This window comes from Mandrillus leucophaeus, unplaced genomic scaffold (assembly GCF_000951045.1).
Source record: "Mandrillus leucophaeus isolate KB7577 unplaced genomic scaffold, Mleu.le_1.0 Scaffold25, whole genome shotgun sequence".
Lineage (NCBI taxonomy): Eukaryota > Metazoa > Chordata > Mammalia > Primates > Cercopithecidae > Mandrillus > Mandrillus leucophaeus.
Window position 1 is genome coordinate 7,733,770 of NW_012102587.1, and position 9,191 is coordinate 7,742,960.

Genomic DNA, 9,191 nt, shown 5'->3' on the forward strand with positions numbered 1-9,191 from the left:
CTTTTTTTTTTTTTTCCATACAGGGTTTGGTTCTGTTGCCCAGGCTGGAGTGTGATGGCATGATCTCAGCCCACTGCAACTTCTGCCTCCTGGGCTCAAGCCATCCTCTCACCTCAGCCTTCCAAGTAGCTGGGTCTACAGGAGCATACCGCTGTGCCTGGCTAATTTTTTGTCATTGTTGTATTTTTCATAGAGACAGGGCGTATTAGTCCATTTCCACGCTGCTGATAAAGACATACCCGAGACTGGGCAATTTACAGAAGAAAGAGGTTTATTGGACTTACAATTCCACGTGGCTGGGAAGGCCTCACAATCATGGCTGAAGGTGAAAGGCATCCCTCACATGGCAGGAGACAAGAGAAGAGAGCTTGTGCAGGGCAAGTCCCCTTTTTAAAACCATCAGATCTCATGAGACTTATTCACTATCACGAGAACAGCACAGGAAAGACCTGCCCCATGATTCAATTACCTCCCATCGTGTCCCTCTCATAAACACATGGGAATTCAAGATGAGATTTGGGTGAGGATATAGCCAAACCATATCACGGGGTTTTGCCACATTGCCCAGGCTGATCTCGAACTCCTAGACTTGAGCAATCATCCTGCCTAGGCCTCCCAAATTGCTGGGATTACAGGTGTGAGCCACTTCCCCGAGCCTTGCAACTTCTTTCAATTAAAACTCTGGTTAAAGGAATAATTATTGTTTCATAGTGGCCTGTGATCCTACTCTTGATCAAGTGTTTTGAAAGTTTATTTTCGACAAACTTCTTAAAACCAAATTATAAAATGAAGTCTTTTTGACCTTGAGCCAGCTGTTGGACAGCCCAGAGGACCCCTGGAAATGCAAAAGAGAGGTAGTAAACAGATTAAGCAGCTCATTTGATTCATTAAATTACATGAGAAACTTTGTCAAATAAGAAATGGAATTTAACCTTCTTCAAGTCATATTTTTATGTCTTCAAGGAGGTTCGTAATAAGGATAGAAAGAACTCCGGCAAGTACAGGTTTCTGATAAATTTGAGTTTGGGGGGGTTTTTTTTTTTTTTTGGTACCATTGGACTGGGTAAGAATTTCTAGAACTCTAATGAAGAAATTGATGGGTTTGTGAAACTGCTAACCAAGATTAAACAGAACAAAAATGTATTACATGACACTGAATGAACTGACAAGAAGGAATAATGGGGCTTAATGGCGTTTTAAAACAGAAATATTTCTGATTCTTTTAATGTTTCATTATCCAGATTTAAGAGAACTTTTTTCTTTTAAACTAACTATAACTTATAGCAATTTGCTAATGCATACTTTCGTAAACAAAAATTGAAACATTTGCTTTTGTTCCTTACCTGATCCCTCCAAAACTCAGGAATTAATTCATGGGTATTCTTATTTTTGTTTATGATGATATGGTTATTTGCATAAATTCAACAAGAGTCTGTTCTCTTTAACATGATACAACTGAAAACGTTGACTATATTATCAAGGCTTTGACTGGAATGTCATATTTGAACACATGCATACAATATCTGGCTTTAAGGGCAAAGTCTGATGTCTGCATTGGTTTGACTTCCTAGCATTGAGAGGTTTTAAAAAGTCCAGTCTGAGGTTTCTTGTCAAAATTATCAGCAAAGCAAATTTAAAAGGAACCTATATGGTTATTCTTGCTGTACTTACACAGATAATTAGGCCAAGTTTGAGACTAAACTTATTTTACAAACAAATTGGTGTTACTGTGATTATTTTTAGTAGAAGTGGAGGTGACAATAGAGAGAAATTATGTTTCAGAAGAAAACCATAGTACACACGTTGTTAGATCGTAGCCCTGTTCATTGTTTTCAAGTTTTTATTATTTATTTAGGATTGGATCTCAAATTCCTCTAGTTTACTTCAATATCTGGCTACAACTCTCCAACCAAGAACAAAAACTGCTAAGCTGGACAATTTGACATAAGTTTCAGGGATAAAATCTCATGCCTGCTGTGTCAATCACATGGAGAGCTCACCAGAATGCCTAATGCCACAACCCAAGGAGGGAATCATGGGAACCCTGGTTTATAGTCAGTGGGCCAGAAGCTGAGGTCAAAATCTGAGTTTGTAATTGGCATGGGAAATGGGGTCAGTTGCCTAGGACTGAGCCCTCACCTATCCTGAGCTCTCAACCCAACTTTATCTGGCTGTCTCCAGGTAAGTAGGATCAGAATAGCAGGACACTTAGCTGGTGTTTGCTGCAGAGTTGCTTGGTTGGCATGTGGAGAAAATCCCCCATACATCTGGTGCCAGAAGTACTGTGTGATCGTGAGTAGAGAGTGGGGAAATATACTTAGGTTTTTCCCATATGTACATCCACGCAAATATATGTGTGAATCTTAGTATAATTCTTTTCATCTTATTTGATTTCAAGATAATGAAAGTTGTATTCTTATTGCTATTTATTAATAGGAAGTCTGATTAATCCAGAAAACAGTATTTTTTGGTCTCTCTTCTAAAGTAATTTTCATTTTCTCTCATCTAGTTTTCACATGAAAGCTTGATGGAACTATAATACGAAGGATAATGTTACGTACATGCGGTCTATTTAGAAGTGAAATTCCTGAGTCAATGGTTTCCTTTCGTTTCTAGACAGTGTTAGGGTAGTACTTGAGTTGGTGTTGTTAACCCGCTCCCCAAAACATGAAAGGTAATAGGGATCCTAGGTGGGCGGTCCTGCCACTGGAGACATTTGAAACTCAAATTCCATTTCTATACATCAAAGGCTAAATCATGGTAAAACTAACATGTTTACAAAACAAATTTTGATTTAAACAAACCAACAAAACTCCCTCTGATTGCTCTCATTGCACTTAGGTAAAATCCAGTCCCCTCCTGGTGGTCCCCAAGGTCCTGACTGGGCCAGGCCATCCAGTGGCACCTAGCGCTCCTGCTCCAACCCCTCAGGTGCAAGCTCCTCCCTATTCATGGACCTCTCTCTGTTGGAAGCCCTTATCCCAGTTGAGGTCTAACCCTCTTTCATCTCAAGTCTTACATGTTGTGTCCCTGGAGAAACTTTCATTAACTCCCCACTCAAAACTGTTCCTCCTGTTCCTCTTTTTCACCCCACTTTTCAACTCATTATTAAAGGCACTTATTTCAACGTGCATCGTGTCATTTGTGCTGTGATGATTGGTTGACTGTGTATGTTCATCCCAGAGCTCTATTTTGTTTCTTTTCTGTATCCAGTGTTTTTCAGACAGAGGGTTGGGCGTGCTTATGGCATCTGGGGGAACAATTCTTCATGCAGTTTATTAGGTTATGCATGATAATGATGCTTAACAAACAACCCCCAAGCCTCATTGGTCACAGCAAGCACTGATATCTCACTCATGGGCTTGGTGCTGAGTAGGGCTTGGGGCTCAGGTCTGCTCTGCTCTCTCACTGGTGTTTCCTGTTTGAGGGCCCAGGTGGATGGAGGTATGGTTGCCTGAGTATGCGTTCTGCTGGTGAATGACATGAGCATAGGAGAGTGAGGGAACACGGAATGGTTCTTAACACCTCACCCAGAACTGGCACAATCGCCTATCTGCTCACATTTCTCTGGTCAAAGAAATTTTTATGACCTAAAATCAATGCAGGAAGTTTGATGTCTTTAACAACTGGGCGCTAAATGTTGGTAATACTTCTGCTGTAGTCTGAATGTTTGGGTTACCCCAAAATCTGTATGTGGAAATCCTGACTTCCACAAGGTGGTAGTATTAGAAGATAGGAGGCGATTAGGGATCTACCATAATGAATGGGATCGTGCTCTTATAAAAGAGGCCTTACAGAGGCTCCTCACCCTTCTACCATGTGAGGTGACAATGAGAAGTTGTACATCCATGAGAAATGGGACCTCACCAGACATTACATTTGGTAGTGCCTTGACCTTGGACTTCCCAGCCCCCAGAAGTGAGGAAAATAAATTTCTGTAGTTTACAAGCCACTCTACAGTATTTTGTTATAGCAGCCTGAAGAGACTGAGACAATCTCCCATGCTCTGTGAAAACTCCAAACTGCTCCTTGGTCCTGAATCTCTACCCTCACCCACATTGAGAGCCCTTCTCTGTGCCTGGCACACAAGAGGCATAGAATGAATATTTGGTGAAAAATTAACTTTGCCAAATTGCCCTCCAAGAAATGTTGTAAAACCTTACTGACTAGGGAATGCTACTGGCATTTGTTTAATGTCCTTTAAACATAATTATTTTTTCCATACAAAACGATACCATATTTTAACCTTGTAGAATAAGGCTGTTATTTATTTCAGACAATTAGTGACAATTTCTTTTAGAAATTCTCTATTCAAGTCTTATGCTCATTTTTCTATTAAATTTTTCTTCCTCATTTGGAAGAATTCTTGTCATAGGTAACAAATATTTTTCCAGTTTGCCTTTTAAATGTTGTAATAATTTTTTGGCAGGCAGACATTGTTAACATTTATATAGCCTCATCTCTCACTGTTTTTGTTCATGGCCTGCTGAAGCACACATTTTCACTGCATCAAATGGACAGACTATAATGTACTTAACCAATCCCTTATTATGGGCTATTTACTAAGTTTATAGGTTTTTTTCTTATCAGTAACATTGTGATGAAGATCTTATATAAACCCTAAAAGTAGAAGTATCGTATCAAAGGGTATTTTTTAAGTTCTTAATATTACTATTGAAATTTTACTTCCTAGACCCTATACCTCAGTTCCCCCAAACCCCGGGACTCACTTCCCAGACATCCCGTCATCCCAAGACCCACATCCCAGATCCTCACACCCCAGGCCCTGCTGCTGAAATCCTTACTGGTCAGCCTTGTGCTGAAACAAGCAAGGAGAGGACTGACGGCAGGACTGAAAGGGCAATGGGAAGCTGTCCAGAATACCTCAGATGCTCCTTCTGCCAGCAATGCTTTCCCCTGAGGTCATTCTATAGCACTCTTCTGGGATTTAGGTCTCCTCTCAAATGGCACTGCAAAGCCTAATCCTGGCCCCTTCATCTAAAAGTGACTCTGACTCTAGCTATTCTTTACTGCATGACACTGTTTGTTGTGGTTGTTGTTGTTGTTGTCGTTGTTGTTTGTTTGTTTGTTTTAATTGTAGAGACAGGTTTTTGCCATGTTTCCCAGGCTGGTCTCGAACTTCCTGGGTTCGAGCAATCTGCCTGCCTCAGCCTCCCAAATTGCTGGGATTACAGGTGTGAGCCACCACACCCAAACTACACTGGTTTTCCCCCCTTTAATAGCACCTATTTCTACCTGATGTTCTCTTATTAGGTACATGTTTAATTTCTGTCCGTAATTATCTTGTTTGGTGTGTTGACTGCAGTATCTCCAGCACCAGGAACAGTTTCTGGTACAGAGAAACTCTTCTCAAATTGACCGCTCATTGGAATCACCTGTGAAGGTTTGACAGTCCCATTACCCACCCCCCACCATAGGAAAGAATTGTTTAGTTATTAACTTTACCAAAAAATGGAAAGATTATTTTTCTCCAGGAGATAGAGAATGTAGCAGATATTCTCAAGCATGTTTATTTACTACTGTGTAGTTGGGCCCTTGTTGAATCCTTTTTAAAGTAGCTAATAGAGTGTGGTTGTACAAACTATGGAAGTTATTGAAAATCTTTGATAAAACTCTCATTTTGGGGGGAAAAATGTATTGGAAGAACTCATCCAAGTGTGTGTGTGCACACGCTGTGTTTTTCTAACCTTCAGTCCAGAAGTAGAAGGGGTTTAAATCTGCTTGCACTGCCTGTGCCTCCATTATTTTACTGTAGAAATGTGAAATGCTAAATATAGGATGGTGCATTATACAATTGTACTGCCTGAGAATAGACCAGCATGCCATTAAGAATTTTTAGGAAGAACTCATTTAACCTAAGAGCTCTTTGTTTATGGATTTCGAATTTTGTTTACCACTGTGATCTGTAAAGAAACAAACCCATCATGAAGTCACTATTCACTACTGTGTTGTATATAAAACAATATGTTCCAAGGCAAAAAATTCAATATTCATGCCTCTCCCTAGCCCAATTAAATCAGAATTGCTAAGGGTGGAATCCAGGTGATTCCAATGTGCAGCTAAGTTTGAGAGCTACTGATGTAGAAGAAACTCAGCAATATTTGTTGGATGGATGGATGGATGGATGGATGGATGGATGGATGGATGGATGGATGGATGGATGGATGGATGGATAAGCAAAAGAACATGGGGAATGAGAAATTTGGGGCTCTGGTTCCAGCACTCCCTCTATTGTGCTGTGTGACCCACTTTACTGAACACCCATTGTTGCACTACATGTAGAAGGAATGAGAGAAGCCTGGAGACAGAATAATTGAGGTTTTATAGAAGACTTCCTCCAGAACAAAGCTAAGCCTAACAGGAAGCTCTTTACTATGTGTATTAGGCCGTTCTCACATTGATACAAAGAAATACCTGAGACTGGGTAATTTATAAAGAAGAGGTTTAATTAACTCGCAGTTCTACAGACTTTACAGAAAGCATGGCACCAGCATCTGCTTGGCCTCTGGGGAGGCTTTAGGAAGCTTAAACGGGCTTTAGGAAGGTGAAAGGAGAGCAGGCACATCACATGGTGAAAGCAGGAGCTAGAGAGAGGGGGTAAGGTGCCACACTTTTAAACAGCCAGATCTCATGATGAGTGACTCAGTATCACGAAGACAGCACCAAGGGGTTGGTGCTAAACCGTTCATGAGAAATCCACCCCAATGATCCAGTCACCTGCCACCAGGCCCCACCTCCAACACTGGGGATTACATTTTGACGTGAGATCTGGGTGGGGCAAATATCCAAACTATATCACTATGGTATCTCTTTACCCAGGAACTGGAAAGTATTTGTGACGCTCCAAAGAATCTTGCAATTAGAAGAACATCACACGACTCTGTACTCTGTGTACAGAAGAGAGACAGAATAACTGATTTCTAGTCCTCAGATATCACACTAGGGAGACACAATCTGTGAGGCTACCTGGAGTGAAGGGAAAGGGAGAGAGATGGATTTATCTGAGAGATTCCTCACAAGCCTCCTTCACTGCATTGGCTGTTAAGGGTCTTCAAGACTGTGAAGGGTTTCTGCCCTCAAATATGGGCTACTCAAACTTTCTTTTTCTTTTTGCTTAAGAGACAGTGTCTTTCTGTATTGCCCAGGCTGAAGTGCAGTGGCTATTCATGGTCGTGATCCCACTACTGATCAGCACAGAAGTTTTAACCTGCTCTGTTTCTGACCTGGGCCAGTTCACCACTCCTTAGGCAACCTTGCTCCCTGGAGGTCTCTGTATTGATGCCAGACTTAGTGCAGATATCTGATTGGCATAGCTTACTAAAGTCCAGAACTCTTGAGCTCAAGCGATTTTCCTGCCTCAGCCTCCCAAGTTGCTGGGGCTACAAGCAGGTGCCACCTAGCCCTGTTCAAACTTTCTTGACTGATATCATGGCTGTTTTGCTGAGATCTTTTTTTTTTTTTTTTTAAAGCATGCCCCATGCCCCTCAACTCTGTTACTGTCACCCTATACCTATCGTAACAACATAGGACAGTTTCTTTTCTTTCTTTTTTTTGAGACGGAGTTTCGCTCTTGTTGCCTAGGCTGGAGTGCAGTGGCACAATCTCAGCTCACCACAACCTCCGCCCCCCAGGTTCAAGTGATTCTCTTGCCTCAGCCTCCCGAGTAGCTGGGATTACAGGCATGTACCACCACGCCCGGCTAATTTTGTATTTTTAGTAGAGACAGCATTTCTCCATGTTGGTCAGGCTGGTCTTGAACTCCCAACCTCAGGTGATCCGCCCGCCTTGGCCTTTCAAAGTGCTGGGATTACAGGCATGAGCCACCACACTTGGGAAGGACAGTTTTTTTATTGAAGAAGTTAGCTACTCGTCCTTATTTAAAACATTGCAGAGGTATTATAACAGGAAACTCAGGGTGTGGCCTGAGTCCTGTTATTCTCCAGGCCTTAGTCTCCAGGCTGCTATTATATACAGCTGTTTAGGCTTGCCTGCTATATGAGATCTTACTACCTGTTCCTAGGCATCAGTACCTGTCTGGTCACTCAACAGTGGCCACAAATGATTGTCACTCTCCATGCCTCATCAACCTATACCATTTCAGTGAAGGACAGTTTTAAAACTACAAAAACAACACATTTGGGAAGTTATGAGAGTAGAGATTGAGGTTTATTGGCTTTACAAAGCATAAGAGCAAGATATACCACACAGGAGGGTTCCCATCTCAATACCTTAACTTGCATATTCACATTATTCAAATTATTGGGGACCAGGGGTTGGGGATGGTGCACAGTTTTGAGTAATATTTGCTAGTTATATTTAAGAACAAAATGGCGTCTTTAGGGCACTTCCAACTACTTGTGAGCTCTGGCTTCAGACATACCGCTGTCTATCAGGATAAACTCCAGGAGGAGTACAAAAGGTGCAAAAATAAAATAAAATAAAATGAAAATAAAATAGAAAACATCACTGCATATATATATACACACACACACATATACATATACACACATATATACACACACATATATATATACACACATACATATATATAATTTTTAGACAGGGTCTTGCTCTGTCACCCAGGCTGGAGTGCAGTGGTGTTATCATAGCTCATTGCAACCTCAACCTTCCTGGCTCAAGCAATTCTCCCACCTCAGCCTCCTACCGGCTAGCTGGGACCACTGGCACCAGGCTAATTTTCTTTTTTTTTTTTTTTTTTTGTAGAGATGGAGGTGTCACTATGTTGCCCAGGTTGGTCTCCAACTCCTGGGTTCAAGTGATCCTCCTGCCTCGACCGCCAAAGTGCTGGGATTACACGCATGTGTCACCGCGCCTGCCTACTCTTTTAAAGGTGCTAGGGATGCAAAGAAGGGAGGAAAGCAAACACAAAACCTTTTGATCTCAAGGAGCTAAGTGTCTGACACTTCCCATCCCACACACATATACAGAGGGAAGGATCTCTTCTACAGCAAAAGTTTTCACGGAAGTCATCTCTTTCCTCATCGCTTAAAAGAAACAAAAAGCCAAGAGCCGTTTTGGAGCGGGTGTGGGGGCCTGCGACCTCTTGTCTAGTTGCCATCCTCCGGGACCGACAAGGGGTACACCAAATAAGGGACGCGGCGGCTAAAATGACGTGAACACAGGAGTCCGCAGTCTCTGATTTGTCATTC